Genomic DNA, 15202 nt, shown 5'->3' on the forward strand with positions numbered 1-15202 from the left:
GTTCTGGGCCACTCGTCTGTCTGAGGTGGTAAAGGTTATGCTTTTCAATGACAAGTAACATTTCATCTTTGCCCTCCTCTCAGCTTTCATAATTGCATGTGATATTGAAGAGAGACAAGGACTGAGTCATTTCTTAACTGAAAAAAAAAAAAAAAAAAAAAAACATAGAAAATTGGAACTGAAAGCTTGCCATTCCCCGGCTGACTTCTGACTCTAACCAGTGCTGCCAGATTTTGCTTCTTTTCCACCAAGCAAACCTCTAGCATGCAGCCCGCCATTCCTGCCTGCTTGTGCTTGATGTGCTATTCTGACCATTGCCCCAGCCCTGCGTTCACGTAATCTTTGCAGACCCCTTGCTGTCTTGAAGCTGAGGAGTGTGTAACTTCAAAGAATACTTTTTGCATGCAAGGAAGTGTACCCATTACTACGGTGGTGAATCGTGTCACCTCCTCGATCATGGGAAGTTCTGAGCTAGAAGTTCACAGTTGGAGAAAAATGGTCCTAGATGTGACCACACTAAGTGTGTCTGTCTTCAAATCTACGTCTCCAGAGCCACTCAGGTCCAGGTCTCCACCATTGCACCTCCGAATATCTCTAAAATTTACCCCCTCTCAAATCACCATCTTCTCTCTGGCAGCCGTGGTGGCCTCAGGCAGTGTCCCAGGTCCCCTCTTAGCCCGCTCAGTGCAGGACCACAGCAGTGTTTTAAAAAATAGGAATCTGATCGCGCTGCTGTCCTATTTAAAAGCTTTCAATGACTCGCCTCTGCCTTGGATTAAAATCCAAAACCCTTCCCATGGCTCTGCATGAGTGGCCCCCTTCCCGCCTGGAGCCACCTCTTCTGCATCTCCCATGCCCCAGCCACATTCCCAGGTCCCCAATGTGCATACCATGTCCAGGGGACTCTGTCCCCTGCTCCCGCTCACCCTTTAGCCTTAGCCAAAATGTCACTTCCCCAAATAAGCCTCCGATACGCTCCCAGACTAGCTTGGGTCTTACTTTTGTAGACTCACCCTGTGCAATGCACACGCATTTAGAGGAATTTAACACACCTGGAACCACACAGCAACGTGCATAGTACTTTATAGATAGAACCTTCTAGAATGGGCATTCCACGAAGACAAGGACTGTGTTTTTGCTGTGCATCTTGTTCTCCCAAGTGCCTGGCATAGACGAGAGACCTCAAAAAACAGCTTTAAAATGATGGATGAACGGCCGTGGCACAATAGGGGATATGAGCTGTTGTTGGCGATAAGAAGGAAGCTCCTGGCCGTCAAAGGCAGATTGTTGAAAAGGCCGTCGATGTTTGGGAATCGACGTGCGATACAGGACCGCTTTGAGCCAGACCTCTCAAGGAGCTCACAGCCTAATGAAGTGGAGGTTCCAGTGACGTCACACCACCCCGAGGTACGTGAATTCAAGTGCACGAGGATGTCCCACACAAAAGGGCGTCTCGCATTTCCTGTTTTACATTGCAGGATGTCAGCACAGTCCGGAAGACCTAACTATTTCACGCTCTCCGTCAAGTTGAGTTTCCCTGGTGAAGCCAGTGCTGATCCTTGAAAACGAGTGTTTTTCTTACATCATGGACAGTAACTTGAGCCAACGGCTTCATCTGAAGCAAAGATGATCCACTTCAGGGTTAGAGGAAAGCGAGGCTGAAAATAGGGTTGGGCGGATGGAGGGGCTGGGAGGTCCCTTTAGGGTCAACCTGAAATCAAGCGATGATGGGACAGAGCCTTTGAGTCCTCAAGCTGACCGGCCACTCATACAGGACGCCCCTGTCAGGAGGGGCAGCTTAGAGGAGGCAGGTCCGTTAGGCTGAGGGCAATTCCTGGGGACCACTTGCCCTCCGAGACTCAGGAAGCAGGGAAGGTGAGGGACCGACCGGTGTTCGTCCCGAAGGCTGGCCCTGGGGCTCGGGGAGGGGAGGAAGCGAAAGGTTTTAGGCATCACTTGCTTCACAGTAACGTAGTCCTTTCCCGACTTCAGCAGACACCGGCTGTGGGTAAAGACAAGCTAAAATGCCCTGTCCCTCCAAGAAAGACTTCAATATATTTCTTAAGAATGAGGTTACATGGATTGTTTTTGCTCCTAGGAACAGAGAGGAGCCCCTAGGAATGAGTATCGGGGGCTTTTGTGGCCCCGGGCAGTGCTGCGGGCCAAAGCTTTTTTGATCCTTTTGTACCTTCTAGTTTTTCATTTTATTGTCCTCGGCTGATGTACAGGAGTGACTGACAGGAAGGCTCCCGGGGCTCCCAGCTGTCACGGAGATTTTGTCATGAGTCACATCATGTTGTAGGTGAGACCGACTTCCGGAAGGACATATCTAGAAACAAGGCTGCTGCCACGTCTTTCAGGAACCCAGGTGCTCTCTAGGCCAGGTCCCAGCTCGCTATCTAAGTGGCAGTGCCTGTAGCAGTGACAGACTCTCCATCTTTGCACACCAATTGTACGTGCCAGGCAAAGGGCAGTTATCTATAAATACTTTTTTTTCCCGCATAAACAGACAGCGTGACCACAGCCCTTCCAGCCTCACACTGCAATCTGTTTTTCCAGGCTCCAGCTAACTAACCACCCTCCCGCCCCCTCCCTCTGCCCTTTGTCTCCTGGTCGTCGTGCGGCGCAGATACCTCTTTGTAGACAAGGGATGAGGATGTCAAGCAGGTGTGGCCTCACCACCTGGCTCTGTGCCATCGTCCCATAACCCTATCCAGGCCAAACACAATTAGATGTTCAAAGCCTTCATTTCTGAGCTTACGACAGAATTGCTTAGAGCTCCTTTATCTTCTCAAAGAAACTGTAAAACCCTTGTCGCATTCCTGGAACTCATTTCCTGTTGGGAACCAGCCTGCCACTGAGATCCCGTTTCTTTTTAAAAGCCTGGCTGGTGCCTTATCGGGGTCTTGATGGCATCCAGAATTGGAGAGGCACTTAAACATTAGGCATTCTTTCTGGGAATAAAGTCAGATAAATGACTTTTGTTCTTTTTAATCTCACTCTGTGAAACCTCTGGTCACTCAGAAGAATTCTTTATATTCACACATCTTCACAGAAAATGGAAGGAAGTCCAGGTTACAGCTGTTTTTTGCCCTCACCACTAACTCACACCCCCATCTATCTCTTCATTCCGATTTGTATTGAGAGCCTGCTGCGTGTCAGGCATTCTCCTGGGTTCCGGAGGCCTGGAGATGAGGGACAGAGACAGAAACAGACAGAGAGAGAGAGACAGACACTGTTAATGCCCTCAGGCTGTCCCACCACAGTACAATATGCAGTCTTTCTTCCTTTCTTCCTTCCTTCCTTCCTTCCTTCCTTCCTTCCTTCCTTCCTTCCTTCCTTCCTTCCTTCCTTCCTTCCTTTCTTTCTTTCTTTCTTTCTTTCTTTCTTTCTTTCTTTCTTTCTCTTTCTCTCTCTCTCTCTCTCTCTCTCTCTCTCTCTCTCTCTCTCTCTCTCTCTCTCTCTCTCTCCCTCTCTCCCTCCCTCCCTCCCTCCCTCCCTTTTTTTAGGCGAGGCAACCCTTGGTTGACCTCACAGATTGCAAGGACCTTGTCAACTTACAATCCTTTATTTTTGTGTGTGTGTTTGTTTATTTCGCCTACAGCACCTGGTCTTCCTAGGTGGTCTCCCATCCAAGTACTAACCAGGCCCAACCCTGCTTAGCTTCTGAGATCACACGGGATCAGGCTTGTTCAGGGTGCTGTGGCCGTAGACCACACTGGATTTCTAAGACTTAGTATGAAAAGAGGAATGTAAAATGCCCCATTAATAATGTGCGTATCTATTACATGGTGAAGTGATAATATTTTGAATATACCGGGCTAACTAAAATATATGATTCACATTCATTTACCTATGGTTTTATTTTTACTTTTGAAAATGCAGTACTAGGTGATTTAAAATTGCATATGGGGCACTGGTCCTACTGGACAGTAGTGCTCCAGCAGGAGAAGTAGTCAAGGTGATAGAAAACAGGCAGTGTGGGAAGGATGAAACAGAGGAGCAAGGAGCGAATAGGTGGGCACCTCATGCAGATCCGTGCAGGAGCTGACGGTAAAGAGGAGAGAGGAGAGCGGTCCACGCGGACCGCATGGCGTAGACAAAGCCACGGGAGCACATGGGACTGGCGGAGAAGGCAGCACGTGAAAGAGGAGCACCCTGCGCCTCGGGTTAAGGGACCCGCGGCTTCTCAATGCGAAGAGGAGCCCCCGAGATCTTCTGAGGAAAGGATGACATGGTCAGAGCTGCGTTTAGAACGGCCTCTCTCGTGGCCGTGTGGACAATGGCTCGAAGCAGGGGACCAGATGCCCTCCTTCACGTGCGGGGGGAGCAAGGCAGACATCTGGGGTCCTGCAGAGATGCTGAGAGAGGGAGAGGAGGATGGACAGGTGTGGTCCAGCTTGCTGCCGCTCCGTAGAAATAATGAAGTCGGCCAGAGGTAGGAATTTTTTCTAAGTAAAAGAATTTTATATTTGTGTTCATGTTACTTCCTTTTCTGGGAAAAAAACAAACAAACAAAAACAAGCTAGTTCTTCTCAGAAAAGACAGACCAGACCTGTGAAAACAAACACATCAATTTAGGCAAGTTACAACCGGAAAACCCTGAAAATATGTGTTTCTGACAAACCAAACCAATTAATTTATACCCTGTGGCATGAAAAATGCAATTACAAGAAAGGGGGAAAAAAAACTGGCTATGTTATGAGGACAGATTGTCCGGGATTATGTCCAACCTCGACTTATTCTGATCCCTTTTGTGCGACCGCTCCTTGTGGTCAGGCCTCACTTTCGTGCTCTCGGCCTTGAGACCCTTTGGACAAGTGGCTTTGAATATAAATATTTTAGTTTTTCCTTGGGATTCTCTCATTTACGTTAGGACTGCGTTATTGCTTCTAACCTCATTTCATTACTAGTTTACATGTACTTTCCTACCAGGAGGTCAGAGGTTTCTTTTTTTCTTTTTCTAATAAGGAAATGTGAATTGCTATATTTCTGTTTTTCCATTAAGCACCTACCACTTGGGAATTACGTTTCATTCTGTATCTCCCAAGAAGAACCGAATGAATCAGAATTTAAAATGTGTAAATGCCTCAGGCTTCTTAGAAGAATAATGTTCTAGAAGCAAAAAAAATAGAAATAGGGAAGTTTAAGCATCACAGGAAATGCCCTGTGTTTAATCAACACAAATGGTAACCATTTATGGGACAGCTTCTTGCACGGGGTTGGGGGGACCCTGGAGTCTGCATCCCCAGCCCTACTGTGCATCTGGCCTCTGTGCCAAATGGGCCGTTGACTTCATTGCCTTGGGGTGGCACTTCTTGGTGTGTGAAATTAAAATAATGACATCGACACTCTGTACCCCGAATGGCTGTTAGGAGAATCAGACAAACCGCCTTCTGTAAAACCAGTTGAAGAGCGGACACTTCCTTCTGTGCATCGCTCGACGTGCCAGCTGTTGGGAGACGACGTCTGCGATTACGGCGGTGGGTGTCGCTGTCTAACCTCTCCACGTCCGGCATGTACCTTGGCATGCAGCCCGTCGCCAGCCCTCAGTAAAGCCGGTCGAAGGGAGCCATCACTCCCCAGCGAGTTCTTCCCGTGGCGTTGTGTCGAGCGAGCCTCCTTCCTATTGCGTGCGCGTCCTTTCATCCGCTCTTAAAGCCATCTTTCTTCATCTCTGGTGTACCTGTGTCTTTCCTGTTTCAGGGCTGGCTTTTCCGAGCTAATTTTTCTCTCAACCCCTCACTTTTATTTATTTATTTTAATTTTTTTTTTAATTACGGTGGACAGATGATATATTAGTTTTGGGTGTACTGCATGGATTAGACATTTATATAACTTAGAAAGTGACCACCCTGCTACACCTAGTGCCATCCTAGGACGTAGTTATTACAGTATTAACTATGTTCCTTATGCTGTACTTTACATCCCACGACTATTTTATAACTACCTATTTGTCCTTCTAAATCCTTACTCTTTTTTACTCGCCCGTCAGCACCTCCCTTTCTCTTCTGGCAACCCTCAAAATATTCTCTATCTATGAGTTTGTTTGTTCATCTATTCTGTTCTTTGGGTTCCACATGTAAGTGGAACCATCTGGCATTTGTCTCTCTCTGACTTACTCCACTCAGCACCATACCCTTTAGGTCCATCCATGTTGTTGCAAGATTTCATTCTTTTTTATGGCTGAGTAATATTCCATTGTGTATATGTACCACCTCTTCTTTATCTGTTCATCCATTGATGCACACTCAAGTGGCTTCCATATCTTGACTACTGTAAATAATGCTGCAGTGAACATGTGGATTCTCCTGCCTCTTCAAAGTAGTGTTTTGGGTTTCTTCAGATAAATACCCAGAAGGGGGATAACTAGATCCTTCTTTGTCTCTTGTGTTAAAGTCTTTATTTTGTCTGGTATAAATATTGCTACCCCAGCTTTTTGTTTGTTTCCATTTTCATAAAATATTTTTTTACTTTCAGTCTCTGTGTTGTGTATCTTTTGATCTGAAGCGAGTCTCCTGTAGGCAGCATATATGAGGGTCTTGGTTCCTTATCCATCTAGCCACCCTATCTTTTGACTGGAGCATTTAATGCATTGACATTTAAAGTAACTATTGATAGATACGTAGTTATCGCCATTTTATTGTTCATGTATTTTGTTTGTTTCTTCTTATTAAAGAAGTCTCTCCCACATTTCCTATGATACGGCCAGCCCCTCACTTTCCAGCCTCGCTTGTGGGTTGATTGCTGCTTGCAGTGTGGTCTCGCCTCTGCCCTACTCTGTTTGCCTGGCTTTTTTTTTTTTTTTTTTTTGTTAGTCGTTCCTCCCAGTTTGGGATCTGGGAAAGCTGTGGTCTCCCTCCTGTTTAGCACACCCACGATGACTCTGAACATTTCAGTTCTCACTTAAACACTTCTGATTCTTTCTCCTGTTTTTTTCCTGCACCCTCCCCTACCCCGCCCATATCAGCAAATCTTTTGCCTCATGGTCAGTGAAACTCTCTTTCTCTCTTTTCCTTTTTCTATACCGTGTTCAGCTTCCGCACCACTATTGTCTTTTCCATCGTGTGGTTTCCCCTTTGGTTCAACTCATCATTCTGACACAGTGTGTGGCTCCCTCCTTCCCTTCAGTACCTCGGCTCTTATTTAAGCTTAGGTTTCACATTGATTGTTTCTTCCTGGGTTGGAGCCGTTATTGATGCCGTGATGTTTTATGGTCACATAAGAACTTGCACAAGTGCAATGCATTTTGGGAAGGGCAAAGAGACAAGGCAGGCCACCATTTTTAAAAGCACAATTAGTATTTCTATAGGAAGCTTGAACGATGTCATAATCTATTCTCCCAAGTGCTAATTAGCCCTTTGTCTCAGTAGACAGGCTGCATTTCAGGAGTATATATGTTCTCTCATATCTTTTTTCTAGTTACTCACTGCTTTGCTCAGTTGTTACTCAATTATTCTAAGCCAACCAGAGGACAAAAAGAGATGAGGAGGAGGATGGTTATAATAGCAACAACTAATTATCTGGAGGCTTCACCAGATAAAGCAGGCATTATTCTAAACACCTCGTATGTGTTAACTCATTTTATCCTCCGACAATCTGATGATGTGGGCACGATTCTTATCGCAATATAAAGAAAGACATAAAAGGGAAGTTAAATTCACAGATGTGTCTGCTCATGTCAGTGGGTTCACGCCATCTGACCACACACATGGGTGAGGGCAGCCCTGGCAGCAGATGGTTCTGTCCGATGCGGGGGGCAGGGGCAGCTATAAAGGGCCAGAGGAAACTGCACTGGTGGATGAGAACCGCTAACCGAAAGACATAGCACTGGGCTCATCACCAGTTAGTTGTGTGGTGACCAGTGTTTAAGGCTTCCCACCAGAAAGTCTGTGCCATCATCATGGGATAGTAATGCTGTTGTTTTAAACCCGTGGGCGGTTAGAGGGCAAATGGTAGCTAGCATGTCACACGGGTGGCCCAAGGGACACTCGATCAAGATTCCTTGGTGCGGTTCTCTCATCCACAGTGGCTGGACCTGTGATGCTGACTCTGTTGTGACCTTACTACCTGACGTTTCTTTCTGGACTGGGAAGTGGGAAATGGAGGGGGAAAGGAGCTGAGTTTCACACTGGAATATATAAACACACACCTTGGTGCTACCCTGTCCTAGACGGTCTCCAAAACGGTGAAAGTCACTCATCGAATACGGCGTCCTGCCAGGCAGCTCATTGCCATGACTCCTGCACACACTTCTCAGGGGTGGTCCCCACTCCCCGCCACGGACACAGCGACGGCTCCTCCCGAGGCGTCTCCCGTCGCGTCCAGCTGGTGGGCCTCTGCGTGTGGTGGGAGTGCCTGCACACCCGAGACCGCGTGGGGCACGCTTTCTTTTGTCCCCCTACGCAGTGTGAGATGCGCCTTCTCTGCGCTGCGTTATCATGGCATTTCCCCTGTTGCATTGTGGTCCTTCAGCGATCGTGTGGCTGCCGGTGGCCCATGAGTGTCTCTGAGACAGCAACCCTGTCATCGAGAGTCTGTATCACAGAACCCTAACATTCAGAGCAACGGGCTCGGCCGCTCTCCACACATTGTTATTCCCGATGTCACAGCCTGTTTGTCTTGGAGGATTTCAGCTTTGATTCAGAAAACGAGGACGGTGTCATCTGACACCCCCTCCCAACCTCTCCTTACCCGTGACCTCACAAACGAAAGAATCTATACTGATGCTTAATTTCTGCCCCCCTAATAATACCAAAGGTAGATAGATACCTGTGGGGAGCCTGCCATGCATCCGCAGGGACATATTAAATTCTCAGCAGAGAGTGCAGTCAGCACCATCGTTTGTCACATTTCTCCCTTTTACCCTCCCAGCTACGCTAAGATGCAGGTTTTATTTTTGACCTTTTTTTACCAATGAGGAAACCCAGGTTCAGGAAAGGTTAAGTGCCCCGAAAAAGCCCCACAGCTAGGAAGTGACTGAGGCGAGCTTCAAACTCCAGCTTCGCCCATCACCCGGCGACGTGCGGCTTCCTTACGGCCCTGGTCTGCGAGGAGGAGCAATGATGGAGGGTCCCCAGGGTCACATTATTTGAATTACGCTTAACTACTGCAGAGCCTTATTACACACTTCCATCTTCTTAGCGCTTTCTAATTAAAAAGGAGGGGGAGTGGCGATCTTTTCGCTAACTTCTGTCTTCTTAGAGTGGGAAGCAGAGGGCCCCCAATGAGAGCCTTTGCATAATAGAGCTTATTGTATTGCAATCAGTTATTTAAGTGTGAAGTTCTCGGAGGCCCCTCTTTGCTGGAGAGAGTTAATTAGCAACGCAGCCACTAATCACTTGCCTGTGCTTGGTCTTGATTACGAAGAATATGGGAACATACTTAGTCACCTAAAAGTCTAAAAGTGTGCCCCTCCTGTAGCAGGCTTTAATTAATGGTAATAATAATAATATTAATACTATTTAGCATCACTTGAGTGCTTACTAAGGACCAGATACTCTGCCAATGATTTGCATTTAATCCTTACAAGGACTTTAATTTGAAGAAGACACTCAGCTTTTCCTCTCCAACTTGCCCATGAATAGCCCAAGGTGAAGGTTAGGGTGAAAACGAAAGAACTGAGACTTGAACCCAAGTGTCTGCAAACCCAGAGCCCGTACACTGAGCCCTGACGGCTTCCACGTCTGAGGCAACAGGGATAATAAATCATTTCCTTTCATATTGTACCAGGGCACTTCCCAGAGCTCTGAGTCATGAAGCCTAAGAAACCGAAAAAAGACCCTGTAGCTGAAGTGACAGACTGGGTGACTGTAACGAAGGAAACCTCAAGACTCTTGAGTTTGGGTAAATGGCAGCTGAGCCCAAAGCAAGTCACAATCAGTCTTCCCAGCTGGCGCCCCTAAGACCGAGACCTGAATGAGGCAGGGTGTTGGTGGCCTCTGAGTGGCCAAGTCCAAACCTAGGTGAGTGATTCAAGTTATCGGCTCTTCTGCTAAGACTCATCCCCCATTGTACGGATCCTTTGGGACCAGAGGGGTGGGAGGAGAACTTAGACTTAGAAGACTGACATTCACTAGCAGAATCAGGCCCCAGACTTTCTCTCAGCTTCTCCCCGAACCTCCTTTTCTTTGTCATTGTGATCATTACCTCCCGAGCTGTTTCTTCTGCCTAGAATATTCATTCATACTCATTGGACCCCCCCACCCCAACTCCTGAGACCCTTTTTGTGTCAGTGTTAAAGCTCTTTTTTTTTTTTTCCATGGAAACCTCTCTTGGCTCTCAGAAGAGGTCATTGCCTTGGATTCCCCCTGCCAGGCTCCCCTGCCATGTGCATCACAACCGCAAATACTTGTTTGTGTAGTTGTAGATTTAATATCTATCGACAGAGCCTGATCACAAACTCTGTGTCTTATTTTTGGTTCTATCTATAACCTAGTATATTGCCTGACACAGAATGACCACACGTAAATGGCGATTATGTTCCTTGCCGAGGGATGCCCTAACAAAGTACCCAGAACTGGATGGCTTAAAACAAAAGAAATTCATCATCTCACAGTTCTGGGGAATACAAGTCTGAAACCACGGTGCCTGCAGGGCCCGTGTTCCCTCCGATGGCTCTAGGGGAGAACCTTTCCTTGCAGGGTATTGCTAGGGTGATGAAGGTGACGTTCAAGGGCGCAGGGGTAACTAGAAGAGCCTTCGGGGTGAGGGTGATCTGAGCTTGGATCGCGGTTCTGCGGCTCACTGTGGCTGAGGTGTTTAGTCTCTCTGAGTCTTAGTTTCTTAATCTATAGGGTGAGCTCCGTAACCTTCCTTAGTTTTCCCACTGTGCAATGAGGATGATGGCCATGATACTCAATCCGCTTATATATGTAAAGTACCTGGTACCTTGCCTGGTACATAACAAATACTAATAAGTGCTAGCTATTTCTATAACTGTCACACTTTTGTAAGTATATGAAGATTCCTCTTTTATGAAGGGCATAGAATTATGGCAAAACTCAGAAACCAAAGCAGCTCAACTTATGTTGGTATTCCAAGAATTTTACAGGGAAGAGAAAATACCCAGTATATTAATCTAAATTGACCTTTTGTGCCTTCTTTAATCAGATTAAAGTACTTTTTATTAAAATAGTTTTATGTATTTTTACATAATGCTTTTAATGGATTTTTTCCCCCTGAAAGTTCTGATAAGACAAAAAATAATAGCAAAATGTTTTTTTTCCCAAGTACAGTTTATATTCAATATTATTTTATATTAGTTTTGGGTATAGAGCATAGTGTTTAGACATTTATATAATTTACAATGCGATTTACCCTGATTTGTCTAGTGCCCACCTGGCATTACATGCAGCTATTACAGCATTAGCGATGGTACTCCCTATGCGGCACTTCACGTTTCTGGGACTGGTTCGTAACTGCCGTTTTGTACTTCTTAACCCCTTTACCTTTTTCACCCATCCCCTCACCCTCCCTCCCATCCGGCAAGATTTCAGTTCCATCGCTGCATCTATGAATCTGTTTCTATTTTGTTTGTTCACTTATTTTGTTCTCGACATTCACATATAAGTGAGATCATGTGGTATTTGTCTTTCTCTGTTTACCTGATGTCACATAGCATAATACCTTTCAGTTTCTTCCATGTTGTCATAAATGGTAAGAGTTCATCCTTTTTTATGGCCAAGGACTATTCCAGTACATGTATGCACAACATCTTCTTTATCCCGTCGTCTGTTGATGGGCACTTAGGTTGCTTCCATATCTTCGCTATTTTAAATAATACTGAAGTGAACTTGGGGTGCATCTACCTTTTTGAAATAGCGTTTCAGATTTCTTTGGATAAATACGTAGAAGTGAAATTGCTGGGTCATAAGGGAGCTCCATTTTTAGTATTTCGAGGAACTTCCATACTGTTTTCTACATGGGGTGCATTAATTTACAATCCCACCAATAGTGCACAAGGGTTTCTTTTTCTCCACAGCCTCACCAACATGTGTCGTTTTTTGATTTATTGGTGATGGCCATTCTGACAGGTGTGAGGTGATATCGCATGGTGATTTTAATTTGCATTTCTCTGATGATTATTGACATTGGGCATCTTTTCATATATCTATTGGTCATATGTATGCCCTCTTTGGAGAAATATCTATTCATGTCCTCTGCTCATTTTTTAATAGGATTGTTAATTGTTTTGGCTTTGAGTTGCATGAGTTCTTCATAAATTTTGGATATTAGCTCCTTATTAGATGTATCATTGGCAAATATCTTCTCCCATTCAGTAGGTTGTCTTTTTTTTTTCTTTCTGATAGTTTACTGTGCAAAAACTTTTTACTTTGATATGGTTCCTTTTTTTTCTGATTCACTTGCCTGAGGAGATAGATCAGAAAACAGTACTATGAGCAATGACAGAGACTTTACTGCCTGTGTTTTCTTTTAGGAGTTTTCTGGTTCAGGTCTTACATTTAAGTCTTTAATCTATTTTGAGTTTATTCGTGTATATGGTATAAGAAGCTGGCCTAGTTTCATTTTTTTTTTGCATGTATCTGTCCATTTTTTCCAATACCATTTATTAAATAGACTTTTACTGCATTGCATATTTGGCTTCCTTTGCCATAGATTAATTGACCATGTGGACATGGGTTTAATTCTGGGTTCTCTATTCTGTTCCAAAAGGGTAATGTTTTGATGGTTAGTAATACATTTCAAAGGGACAGGTGGGGAGGGAATAATCGAAGGATCATCCAATAAGGGTGCTGCGCTAGGTAGGTATTATTCGTCAGCACCCATTTCTACTCCCGTCTGCCCTTGCGGGGTGGCCGTGGAGGCGTGCCACTTAGAGTTCCTTGCTACAGGGAGCGTGGCCACTGGACAGCTTCATATGCCCCCTTTTGCATCTACCACATGGGTGCCAAGAGCACATTTCCCCCATGTAAGTGACAGCCAGTAGCTAAGCACAGCAGGGGTCCTAGCACCTGGCCATTCCGGCCACCAACATGAGATTCACTTAATGAGCAGCCGTTGCTGAAGACTCCCCATTGGCCTGGCCGAGACTTTCTTAGAACTGCAGTCTGAGGCTCCTTCTACTCAGTCCTTCCTCCCCTCCCTGCTTAGACCAGGATCCGACCTGCAGACTCTTGGAGTCTGAAGACTCTGTCTGCCTCGTTGTGCTTTTTCCCCTTTGCCACTCAGGGACAAGTCCCCTGATCAATACCTTGCACATCTCATCCATCTAATCCCATCTTCACATTTGCTGCTTGAAGGGCTCCTAACCGACCCAGCCTGTATGTGTTTCTTAGACTCCTTGCCTGGAGGGTTCTGGATGTTATCAAGGTTCTGCCTCTGAGATGTGCTCGCAGGAGATTTGGAAAGGAGAGGGAAGAGAGGGGACATCAATCTCTCTGCGGTGGGAGTAGCTGGCAGCTCGGCTCCAGCCGACGTGGGTTTTCCAGCGGCGGATTCCACGTTCCAGTGTTGAGTCGTCAGCTCCACAGGCTTGGGCCGCTGTGACATGAACAGCAGGGCTCCAGGGCCCAGTCACTGTGGCAGGATTTTAAAGCTGAGCAGAAGCTTTACGACCCAGCCTTTCCAATAATTTTGTAAGCACTTGTTCCCCTGAACTGGATTTCATTCTGCTTAAAACACCCAGCATGATTTTTGTTTTTGTTTTTTGCATTGTATGCTGACTGATACAGCAGTGGATTTTCAGAAGGCAAAGCTGACTTTTTTTTATGCTCAGGAAAATATTTAATAAGGCTGCTATCTTCTATAACTTGGAAGCGAGACCACATACCTACCCAGCCAGTACGTCAAGAAGAAGGGATTATAAATAACTAGAGGATTAGTTTGTGTTGGCTGCTCCTCATAAGATTATTTAAAGAAAAACTGAGCTGCAGCAGCAAGGGTGAGCCAGCGTGCACAGCGTGCAGGCAAAGAAGGAAGGGAAGAGAGAGTGTGGGGGTGCTGGCTGTGATGGGGAACCAACCGCCTCTAGACCCGGTTTCCTTGAGCGGGTCCTTGACATGGTGCTGGTTTGTGTGCTCAAAGGCGTCTAAGTTTGAAAGATAAATTTTACGGTCATCCTGTTTATGCCCCATGCTAGAGAGAGGACTGTGTTTCAAAACCTTTTTCAAAGACCTATGAAGACCTCCTAGTCAAACAAAGGTATCCGTCACTGACGGAAGATCCAACATGGAAACTGTTGCCTTTTAGCTCAATCTCTTGTTTCAAAAGACTTCAGCAGGAGAGTGGGTGGGAGGAAGGATGGAGGAAAGAACTCCAGTGTGGTTTCTGGCCTGTGGAACTCAGGCCAGAAGCAAATGAAACTGTATCGCTGGGGAAATGATACAACTGGTTTGCAAAAGCCTGTAACTCCCAGGTCTGTAAGCATCTCCTATATACCCGAGAGGCTCACAGGTAGGGGTGGGCTGTTACCAGGGAGGTCCTCCTCCCCAGCATGGCCGCAGGTGTGACTCCAGAGACGGCTGGAGTCATGTGATTAGGAAGGTGCCATGGGAGCAGCAATTGCGTGTAACTTTTCAAAGCCTGGGTGTCCCATCAGCGGGCACACCTCCTCTGTGTGATATTTCTTCTACTCGCCAGCTGTCATAGGAGGGGACGTTGATGTCACCAGGCAGACAATGACAGTGCCCTGGGGGGAGGGGGAAAATACATAGAAGAAACTGTTCCTTAAGTGACTGTGTGGAGCAGACCTGCCCCACTGACATGGATAATCCATCTGGAAACAGGTACAAAAGAGAGGAATAAAGCATGGGTTTTGTTTCTTTTAAGCCACTGTATTATTGGGTCTTTTGGCTGTTAACAACTTAGGTCTTTATCCCACCTACTAGAGAGGTTTTCAGTTTTTCTTTCATCCATTCATTCATTTATTCAAGCATCAATCATCACCTGCAACCTAGGCACTTAGATTAGGTCGAGGAGATAAAAATATAAAGAAACCAAGTTTCGCCTCTCAGGAAAGTCACTACTTATTAGGGTAGACTGGAAAACATTCGGAATACGGTAGCACGGGGTGGTAGGTGATACAGACGTGCAACACACTGAGGATGAAGAATTGGCACAGCTTGGGAACAATTCTTCAAGAACAGAATTGGCAGATCGGAACTTGGAGGCCGAGCAGTAACCGTCATCGCCAGTGAATGAAAACCCGCCTCGTGGCAGGCCCTACTCAGGTCCCTCAAAC

At 46.0% G+C, this 15202-nt stretch overlaps 1 non-coding gene across 1 annotated transcript; it reads right to left on the bottom strand.

The window, feature by feature from the left end:
- Nucleotides 1–3595: 3595 nt before the first annotated feature.
- LOC118611684 lies at nt 3596–3714 on the bottom strand. Its single transcript, XR_004954538.1, has one exon. It is a non-coding gene; the product is annotated as a 5S ribosomal RNA (ribosomal RNA).
- Nucleotides 3715–15202: the final 11488 nt, after the last annotated feature.

Source organism: Rousettus aegyptiacus, unplaced genomic scaffold (assembly GCF_014176215.1).
Source record: "Rousettus aegyptiacus isolate mRouAeg1 unplaced genomic scaffold, mRouAeg1.p scaffold_m13_p_14, whole genome shotgun sequence".
Lineage (NCBI taxonomy): Eukaryota > Metazoa > Chordata > Mammalia > Chiroptera > Pteropodidae > Rousettus > Rousettus aegyptiacus.